Below are 11,571 nucleotides of genomic sequence, written 5' to 3'. Positions count from 1 at the left end.
GTGAGTGTGTATTTTATCGCACTCGACCTAAATGAATGTGAAATTTTCAATGATTAAATAATGAAATGCTAGTTGCGCATGATGTAAACCTTTTGGTTGAACTGGGCCCTGCCCTTCGTTACCGATCGACTCGAGCCAGAAGCGGACTCGGTCGGGCGATATGGTGACCCTGGGTGTGAACGTTTGGTATGCTCGAGTATTACCTTGTTGTCGGGTGGAGCCTGGCCAACGTCCAGGAGGGGGTGAATGAAATGAACGAACGAATGTCAATGCAAACCGGGGTTTTACTTACAAAAATACATTTTTAAATGATTGGAGGAATAAGGGGAATGACAGGAGAATGAACGAACGAACGAACGAACGAATAGCTCCATGTGAGCCTGTATCCTTTTAATTAATGTGTTGTTATCGCTTTCCCTTGTAAATGTTTCTTGAACTGGATTGATTATTTGATTATGTGTTCGGAACCTCACTGAACTTTTAGCTCATCCCTTTAGTTTTTTTTTCCTTAGCAGGGGAAGGCGAGCAAGGACGAGAGCTCGGTAGAGACTAGCCTAGACTAGTTTCTTTGATTTTGGTAATGGTTCTCGCCCTACCTTTTGGCACGGGCTGGATGTATGAAGGATTGAGAACCTTTGTATATTCGGTGTTTGTACTCCCTTTTAAGGCAGTTATGTATATAAGTTTCACTTTAAGTTTTGGATTGTTAATTTCGTTTGATCTTGGGGTTTTATTTCAGATTTGATTGAGGTATGACTGAGTCCAGGCGAGAGCTAGGCAGGCGACCCGCCGAACCCTTTGGTACGCCTTAGGGGGAGGTGGGGCCGTCACAGTTTAAGTCAGAAAACAAAAAATAGATTTGACGTCGCTTAGCGGAACAGACACAATGGAAGTTACGCTTATCGGATTGGGGTGCAATTTATACCGTTTCGAAGCTAAGATAAATGGCTACAACTTTGATGAAGACCACTCAGTCCAGTTCATAGTGTATCTAGGTCAAAATTTCAAATTACAGAACCAGCATCTCACAATTAGACTAGTTAACCGTACTATGATTAAACGACAATAACTCCAGTTACCGAAGCCAATTGAGGTGTATATTATGGAGTTTCGAAGCCAAGACATATACCTACATTTATTATGAAGGCCTCCAAAGCTAAATCATTCATTTTTAGAGTCAAAAATTGAAATCTCCACGAAGACAGAAAACTGTCAGCGAAACAGGGCTTATGGGCAGTCAAGGGTATTTCGGTCATTTCAAAGGTTACAGTGCTCCGATTGAGCTGAAAATTTTCAGGCAGCTAGTTAACATCATTTTCTATAACTTTCATATTTTAACCTAAGCCTCATTCGGCCTCTAACATGGTCAAACAGAACCGGGCAGGACAGGGCAAATTGGAAACTTAAAACTGAAATTTCCGCACAAAACTGAAATTTCCCGCAAACAACCACAACTAACATATAAAAGCTTCATTTTACACCATCTCAAGCCATCATTCATGGCCAACCAATAACTATCATATAAAAACAGAAAAATCTCCAAAAAAATCAGAAATTTATGTAACTCCACTTTAATCCATGAAATCTTCCATAAAATAGCATATTTAGCCACTAAAACCCACTAATTTGACATTAGCAAGAACAAAGAGGAAGTTTCCAAGCAAGGTACCTTGACACTTCAAGAAAGATGATAGCTTAGGGTTTTTCTTTCACAAATCCCTCCACTAGAAGCTTTAATCCTCCTTAGTAAGCAACTTTGACGGAGTAATTTGATAATTCAACGGTTGAAACTCAAGATTGGAGCAAGAATTGAAGTTGAAGTTGAAGAAACCCTCTTAGTTTCTCTCTCACTAATTTCGGCCAAAGGAGACAAGAAAATGAATGAATTTTGGTCAAAAATCTGATTTTAGTAAAATTACCAACCTTGGTCAAAAGTCCAACTTCTAATAGCATAGTGACACTTGGCTCCTTTTTAGGGTTTAATCTTACCTTTTTGTCTACCAATGGTAATTTATCTAACTAATCTCTAATTGTCTCCTAACACCTGGTACAGTAATATTCCTTATACAAAACTTCAATTAATCGACAAAAATTTATCGCACTTAGCGCACTAGCGGGTCCCACGTCTTCAACGCACTTCAAACTTATCAAGAACGAACTCATACTATGAAAATGATTTAAAACCTATACTCACTCATAAAAGTCTCTAGAAAATCAATATAATAGGGTTTAATGAAGAAAATACATGCAACAAAAGTAAAATAAAATAGGAAAAATCGTCCAAAACGTCCCTCACATTTTGTAAAATGATTTTTTTCGTCCCTCACTTTTAAAAGTATAATTTTATGTCCCTAACATATTCACATCGGTCAAATTTAGTCCCTAACTAGGTTTTCGATCATTTTTTGGCCGGAATCCATCACGTGCAAGGCACGTGATCATTTTTTAAGGGTAAATTTGTCAAATTATATTTTACATAATCTGATCTATAGTCCTCCACATTTTATAAAATAAAATTTTTCGTCGCTCACATTTTATAAAATGATTTTTTTCATCCCTCACATTTCACAAAATGAATTTCTCCATTTTTCACATTTCAAAAAATGAATTTTTCATTTCTCACTAATTATGTGTGTGAATACATTTTTTTTTAAACATATGTATATATCTATTTGATTTTGCTTAATAATAATAGCATAAACACATGTATGTAATTGGGTCTAACTTGTGGGCTATCTTCTCTTTTTGTATGATTATGACTAATATTTTACCAATAGAACCTTAATTTGCTTTTTCTTATTGTATTTTGACCGAAAATAGCTTTATTGGCCAACTTGACAATGAATGCAAGATTTTTTACTAGCTAATACCAGATGAAATCAAATGATCACGTATAATATATGGTATTCGTATTGTTAAATGAAATCAAATAGACACATACATATATTTATGCTATTCGTATTATTAAGCAAAATCAAATAGACATATACATGTGTTTAAACATAATGTATTCACACACATTTTTTTTTAGGGTTTCCCTCACACGCATAATTAGTGAGGGATGGAAATATTCATTTTTTGAAATGTGAGGGATGGAGAAATTCATTTTATGAAATGTGAGGGATGAAAAAATTATTTTATAAAATGTGAGGGACGAAAAAATTTGTTTTATAAAATGTGAAGGACTATAGATTAGATTATGTAAAATATAATTTGACAAATTTACCCTTAAAAAATGATCACGTGCCTTGCACGTGATGGATTCCGGCCAAAAAATGATCGGAAACCTAGTTAGGAACTAAATTTGACCGATGTTAATATGTAAGGGACATAAAATTACGCTTTTAAAAGTGAGGGACGAAAAAAGTCATTTTACTAAATGTGATGGACGTTTTGGACGATTTTCCCAATAAAATATTATGAAATAGAGAAAATTTACGGGTCCTCACAACTTGGATCTCAGAGGAGGTGGTGGTCATGAAACCGGAATTGAGGCTGATGCTCCAGCTTGTTCACTTCCTCATTCTTGACCACTTGGCTCAGGTTGAGGCTGAGGTGGAGGCTGAGTAGATGTCTAAGCCTCACCAATGGCCAAGTCGCGAACCAGAGAGTACAATGTATTTTAGCCTAATAATTGAGAAAAAATACAAAAATAAAAATATCACCATATCCACAAATTCCTTAATACTAAGCATACAAATAGTTCTAATATCATGTATTAGCATAATGTAGCACAAATTCAACAAAAAATTTCAACAACAATGCTTTTTCCAAATATATAGAAAAGAGAAAAAAATTGAAAATTGGGAATTATAAAATATCAAAGAAAGTTGAAAAATGTTACCTCAAATGTGTAGGGTGATGCTAGAGGATGTTAATGATGTCAAAAATTAAGAAGAAACAAGCCCAAATTCTCCCCTAATTTGAAGAAATACAGTTCGGCCCTAATTCCTCTTTTGAAGATCAAAACCCTTCTTTGATGATGTTTAATGCGAAAGAAATTGGGGTAAATGATCACAAGAGGTTAGGGAAAGTTTTTATGGTGAAAAATTGGAAGATTAATGGAGAAAATGGAAGATTAGAGGAAAGGGGCTAGGGTTCGGTGAAGAGGAGATGGAAAAAACTGAAAAAATAAGGAACCGCGGCCGCGTTTCTGCTTTGAAACCGAATCGATCCGAGCACGGATTGGTTTGAACAGACCTTGGATCCGATGGCTCAGATCTAGCTCTCCAGAAGAACAGACGAGCCCTCGGATCCGTCTGAAATTTTTCGGATCCTAGCTCGGATCGCCTGTTTTCTGCATTAATTGCAGAAACTGCAATTTTTTATTTTTTTCTCCCTTTTCCGGCAAATTCCAAATTACACTTTGGATGTACTTTTAGCACTTTCAAGATCCCACGCAAGTGTAATATACCTTAAACATTAAATCCATACTCGCTAAACACATCAAACACATCTACATTGCAAATCGAGGGTTGAGGTTCTTTGATCATTTTGGCACTTTTACACTAAAATGGCACCTTTAGACATGAAATGCATATCAAATGAGTCAATGAACATATACAAACATGTTATCACCAAAACTCACTTGAATATCATAAGAATGCATAACTTATATTAGAACTAAAAACATTAAAACACTTAAAACAAATTCCAATATAAAACTTCCATTTTTCTTGGGTTGAACCTCTTATGATCCTTAAAGATACTCCTTTGAACCGGAAAACCCTACAAAATCAATTTTTATCATTAAAATCACACCAACTAATAAAACTCACAAATTAAAACACATTAAAACAAAAGAAATAATTGGGTTACCTCCCAATTAGCGCTTTCGTTTATAGTTGTTGGTTCGACTCAAGGGTTGAATTCTCAAATTGAAGAAGAATCACCCAAGTGACATATAAGTCCCTTGGGAACGATTTTAGCCGCTAAGTAGGGTTTTAATCGTTGTCCATTGACCTTAAACCTTTCATTTCTTGAATTTGCCACCTCAACAGTTTCATAAAGAAATACTTGAGTAACTTCAAATGGTTCCGACCATCTTGACTTCAGTTTTCCTAGAAATAACCTCAAGCGTGAGTTGAATAAAATTACTTTTTGTCCTACCTGAAATTGTTTAGGAATAATATGCTTATATGCCAATATTTGATCTTCTCTTTATAAATTTTGGTATTTTCATAAGCATGTAGCCGGTGTTCCTCCAATTCACTTAACTCAAGTAGTCTCCTTCCATTTGCAAGATTAATATCTATATTAATTACTTTAATAGCCTAATAAGTTTTATGTTCAATCTCTACAGGTAAATGACAAGTTTTTCCATAGACTAAACGATACGGCGACATCCCTAAGGGTGTCTTAAATGCCGTTCGGTAAGCTCATAGTGCATCATCTAGCTTTGAAGTCCAATCCTTGCATGATTTATTCACGATTTTCTCCAAGATGAGTTTTATCTCTCGATTTGCTAACTCTGCTTGTCCAGTTGTTTGTTACAGAAATATTTTTCTTTATCACTTACTATGGTCTTAGGTATACCAAACCTGTAAACAATGTTCTTTTTAAGAAACCGGAGTATAACCTTAGAGTCATTAGTAGGCGAAACAATTGCCTCTACCCATTTAGAAATATAATCCACTGCTACTAAGATGTACTTATTATTAAAAGAACTAGGGAATAGTCCCATAAAATCTATACCCCACACATCAAATAACTCAACTTCTAAGAAAGTAGTTAGGGGCATTTTATTTTTTTGAGATATATTTCCAGTTCTTTCGCATTCATCACAACTTTTAACATATTTCCTAACATCTCGGTACATAGTTGGCCAATAAAATCCTAATTGCCATACCTTTACTACAGTCTTTGAAGTGTTAAAATGACCACCTGTTTCAAGATTATGACAGTGATATAAAATATTATGTACCTCATCTTCGGGAATACATCTGCACACAATACCATCGGCACAATGTCTATATAGCAATGGTTTTTCCCAAAAGTAACTTTTGACATCATGCAAAAATTTCTTCTTTTGATGATAATTAAATCCCTTTGGAATCTCTCCACTTACCAAATAATTAGCAGTATTTGCATACCATGAAAAATTGATAATTACTGGGACAAACTTATCCGAAAAATTTTCTTGGATAGAAACTTGGTCGTTGACTGGGATATATTCCAAGCATGATAGATAATCCGCCACGAGATTCTCTATTCCCTCTTTGTCTTTTATTTCTACATCAAATTCCTGCAACAAAAGAATCCACCGAATTAGTCTAAATTTTGCGTCTTTCTTATGTAGCAAATATTTGAGAGCTGAGTGATCCGTATAGATGATAATTTTAGATCCTATTAAATAGGATCTAAATTTGTCTAAAGCAAATATCACCGCCAATAGCTCTTTTTCCTTTATTGCATAATTGAGTTGTGCCTCATTTAGCAATTTGCTAACATAATAGATGACGTGCAACCTTCCTTCTTTCTTTTGCCCAAAAACTGCTCCAACCGCATAGTCACTTGTATCGCAGATCAATTCAAATGGTAGTGACCAATCGGGCGAAGTTATAATTGGAACAGAAATCAATTCTTCTTCAACCTTTCAAAAGCAACCAAACAATTGTCATCAAATTGAAAAGGGGTGTCTTTACATAATAAATCATACAAAGACTTTCTATTTTAGAAAAATTCTTAATAAAGCGCCTATAAAAGCCGGCATGTCTTAGAAAACTCCTTATCCCCTTGACATTGTTTAGAGGTGGCAATTGTTCAATGACTTCACTTTTTGTTTTATCCACCTCAATTCCCTTAGAGGAAATCTTGTGTTCTAAAACAATTCCTTCTTTTACCATAAAATGGCATTTCTCCCAATTTAGTACAAGATTTGTCTCTTCAAATCTTTGCAAAATCAAATCTAAATTATGAAGACAATGGTCAAAAGATGAACCATACACAGAAAAATCATCCATAAATATCTTCTTAATTTTCTCAATATAATCAGAAAATATAGCCATCATGCAACGTTGAAAAGTCGCAGGAGTGTTGCATAAACCAAATGACATCCTTCTAAAGGCAAAAGTGCCATAAGGACATGTGAATATGGTCTTCTCTTGATCCTCCGGAGCTATAGCTATTTGGTTATATCCTGAAAAACCATCAAGAAAATAATAAAATTCGTATCTGGCTATTTGCTCCAATAATTGATCAAGAAATGGTAAAGGAAAATGATTTTTTCTTGTTACCGCATTTAATTTACGATAATTGATACACACTCTCCACCCAACCACAAGTTTAGATGAAATCATCTCATCATTTTTACCCACAATTGTAGTTATTCTACCTTTTTTTGGTACAACATGAATTGGACTAATCCAAACGCTATCGGAGATAGGAAAGATTATACCTGCATCAAGCCACTTAAGAATTTCATTTCTTACCACCTCTTTCATGTTTGGATTTAGTCGTCTTTGTGTTTCTACCACTGGTTTGCAATTGTCCTCCAATAAAATATGGTGCATGCATATAGAAGGACTTATACCTTTAATGTCTGAAATTGTCCATCCAATTGCCTTCTTATGCCTTCTTAGAACTCTTAACAACTTTGCACACTGCTCATCATTAAGGTCAGCATAACGATTACTGGGAAAGTGTTATTTTCTCTAAGAAATTCATACCTTAGATGAGTTGGTAGTGGTTTAAACTCTAATTTTGGAGGTTCAATTTTCGAAGGCGATGGAAGCCCTTTACTGTGGCCAAAACTTTCATAAACATTACTCCTTCTATATGGTACTTGAAAATCCAAATACTTGGCCACTTCTTCAAGCTCTTCACAATCTCCCTCTTGCATACCTAAACTCAATAAACAAAGCTTAAGCAGGTCGAAATCAAAATTGATTCGACTCTATTCTTGAGTTAGTTTATCAATGGTGCCAACAGAACAAGCATGATCAGTAAAAGAATGGTATTTTTTCATTTCATTCAAATTAAATTCTACTTCTTCTTCACCTACTTGAAACTTAACCTTGCCATTTTTAACATTAATAATAGTACCTGCAGTAGTTAGAAATGGTCTACCTAAAATAATTGGCATAGATATATTTTCTTCCATATCTAAAACCACAAAATTCACTGGAGTAATAAATTTTTGAAATTTAATCAATACATTCTCTAACACTCCCAATGGATATCTAATAGACCTATCCGCTAGTTGCAAAGTAATATTAGTGCATTTAAACTCATGCAAACCTAATTGTCTAGCCACCGTTAAAGGAATTAATGATACACTAGCACCAAGATCACACAATGTTTTAGAGAAATCAATGTTACCTATGGTACAAGGTATAAAAAAACTCCTCGAATCCTTCAATTTCGGTGCTAGCTTATTTTGTATAATGGCACTGCACTCCTCCGTTAATACTATTGTTTCGCAGTCTTCTAACTTCCTCTTTCGAGTCATGATTTTCTTGAGAAATTTTGCATATGAAGGAATCTACAAAATAGCATCGGCAAAAGGAATGTTAATGTGCAATTGTTTGAATATTTTAACAAAATTTTCAAAATCTTTATAAAACTTATTCTGCTTAAGTCTTTGGGGAAATGGAGCTGCAGGAGTATCGGAATGGTAGCGGAAGATGATGGTTGATTTTCTCTTGGATTCTCCCGACTATTTTCCTCCACAATTGCCTCTTGCTTCATTCTCTTTTCTGCATGTTTTTCACTCTCATCTTTCTCACATTCACTCACAGGAGGATCCTCTAATTGTTTATCACAAGATGAGTAATGGCTTTGACATGTTCCTTAGGATTAACTTCCGTTTTGCTAGGTAATTCTCATTGATTTCTATTGTTCAAGGAACTAGCAATTTGACCAATTTGGATCTCTACATTCCTATACATTGTAGTAAGTTGGTTCAATCTTCCTTCTACTCTTTCAAATCTGTCCGAAGTAATCTTAGCGAGTTTTTCCACCGCAATCTCCCAACTTGGTTTAGTTTCAGCTTGTGGTTGCCTTGGTTGGAATTCCGGTTGGTTGGCTGGCCTTGGTTGATTGCCTTGATTTTTCCATCCAAAATTTGGATGATTTTTCCACCCCGGATTATAAGTGTTCGAGTAGGGATTATTTTGAGCATTACGATTGTAATTGTTGACAAATTGTACCTGCTCAAAATCAACACATTCATTAGCATCATGTTCACCTCCACATATAGAGCAACAAGCTACATGTACATTAGATGAACTTGGATCAACTCTACCTTGTCTAATTAGCAATTTCATCACATTATTCATTTGAGCACTCAACATATTGAGAGTGTCTATTTCTATCATACCTGCGTGACGTCTTGTATTACCTCTCTCATTGGCCCATTGGTAGTTATTTACGGCCATTTCTTCTATCAAATTCTGAGTTTCTTGGGGTGATTTACCCATTAAAGCCCTACTTGCAACTGCATCAATCATAGTTTTAGTAGAAAAAGATAAACCATTATAGAAGGTTTGTACGATTAGCCAATCGGGCAGTCCATGATGTGGACATGTTCGTAACAAATCTCTAAATCTTTCTCATGCCTCATATAATGATTCACCCTTTAATTGGCTAAAACTAGTGATATCCATTTTTAACTTAGCAGACTTACCCGGTGAAAAATATTTATTAAAAAATGTTCTTGATAAATCATCCCATTTGGTAAAAGTGTTAGGAGCATGAGAGTGTAACCAAATTTTTGTCTTATCTCTCAATGAAAATGGGAACAATCTTAGCCTTATAGCATCATCACTAACTCCATTCATTTTAATTGTATCACATACTTTCAAGAATATAGCTAAATGTGAGTTAGGATCATCTACTGCATTACCTCTAAATTGATATTATTGAACCATTTGGATAAGTGATGGTTTAATCTCAAAATTGTTACCATTTACCATAAGCCTTGCTATGCTTGTTTGAAATCCTTGTGCTCCTGGTAGAGCAAAATCTCGTAGAGCTCGCCTCTTTGCTTCGTTTTCTGCCATCTCTTCTTCAAATGGTAGCTCTATTAAAATTTCCTCTATCAGTTGCCAAACCTCTTGTTCCTCTTGCTGCGGTGTATGCCTCCTTTTTCTACGTAGTATCCTTTCAATTTCAGGATCAAAAGGTTCAACTTTCTGAAATACCCAGTGCATACACTAAAACAGAAATAAGAGAAATTATGCAGTTTCAATTGTCAAAAACTGATTAAAATGTAGAATTAACTATAAACAGTTTAACTAGTAAAAATATAGCTGTCTAAATTAATAGAGATGATTAGGTCTTAATATTGCCGCTCCCAGGCAACGGCACCAAAAACCTGTCGGACTTTTGATAAAAGTGCAAGTTTAATTCCAATTTTATACCAGTTTATCTGCAAGTACACATGTATTGGGTCGATCCCACGAGAAGAAATATTTACAAGTACTTGGTCCTTATTTCCTCTATTATTTAGACTTACAATGAGATTGAGTAGAAAAATTATATTTGCTACTTCCTGCAATCAAATTTAATAATTCCAAGTTACAAATGGAGAAAATTCACCAAAGACTTGAATCTAGGAATATAGATTCCACTTATGGCACAAAAAATCCAATTGAATGAATTTAGCACTTGTTACTACTCTTGTTTAACCAAAAATTCATTTCCAAAAGTACCAAAATCTCATTCTCATGATAATAATGGTCTAGAACAACCTAGTTTTTCCTAATCTCTTGATGAATAACTAACTCTGTTCTTACTTCATTCATAAAATGTAAATTTAATCCACTTGAATGTATTTCTATTCTCATGAACCTACAACTCAAACTCTACTCATGTTATTCCGTTGTTATTACCAATTCTCATTGAGTAATAACAACTATAAACCTGCTATTGATGATCAAACAACAACAAGTAATCAACATGCACAAGAAGACAAGTTAATACAAGATACAACAAGTGTAAATTTCATTTGACAGGTGCCGAACCTGTGCAATAATAATTACTAAAAAGTCCTAATTACCACCACAATTGATTATAGAACAAATCTGAGTACTGGAACAGGGACTCTAGGTGTGCAATGGGTTACTTGATTCACCCTATTTCCGAAGAGTTTGCTTGATCCGATATACCAGAATTGTCTATAAAAGTATTAAATTTGCATACAATGGCAAATAGGGTCGATTCCACAGGGAATGGATAGACAATTGTTTCTTTCCAAGTCAACAGAATAAAATAGGGGGATAATTAATAGGATGAAAATAAAAATAAAATAAATAAAATTCAAGAGCTAACTCAACAAGTTCAATTTAGTGAAAATAGCAATTAATAAAATTCTACCCAAAGGATCAACTGCTCAGGCACGGTCCAATTAAATGATCATCGATGCAAAGATATTTCATTCATCCGTCACTAGGTTGGTTATAGCTATCAACAAGCTCTGACAACCAATTCTTCCTTACTTTTTCGACAGTCAAGGTACGACCATTGACTGCTTCTCTAACCAGAAAATAACCCTAGGTACGACCGTAGGAATTTAATTATCCAGTTGCATTAAAACTAAAAGAACCCAACCCTAACCAATAAACATGCTAA

General features: G+C 34.7%; 1 non-coding gene across 1 annotated transcript; it reads left to right on the top strand.

Moving 5' to 3' along the window:
- Positions 1-9,507: 9,507 nt before the first annotated feature.
- LOC113738316 (small nucleolar RNA R71) lies at positions 9,508-9,614 on the top strand. Its single transcript, XR_003460102.1, has one exon. It is a non-coding gene; the product is annotated as a small nucleolar RNA R71 (small nucleolar RNA).
- The last annotated feature ends 1,957 nt before the right edge of the window (positions 9,615-11,571 follow it).

The sequence above is a fragment of the Coffea arabica genome, chromosome 3e (assembly GCF_036785885.1).
Source record: "Coffea arabica cultivar ET-39 chromosome 3e, Coffea Arabica ET-39 HiFi, whole genome shotgun sequence".
NCBI lineage: Eukaryota > Viridiplantae > Streptophyta > Magnoliopsida > Gentianales > Rubiaceae > Coffea > Coffea arabica.
Note: the sequence above shows the minus strand (reverse complement) of the source record. Positions and strands in the feature narration are given on the sequence as shown.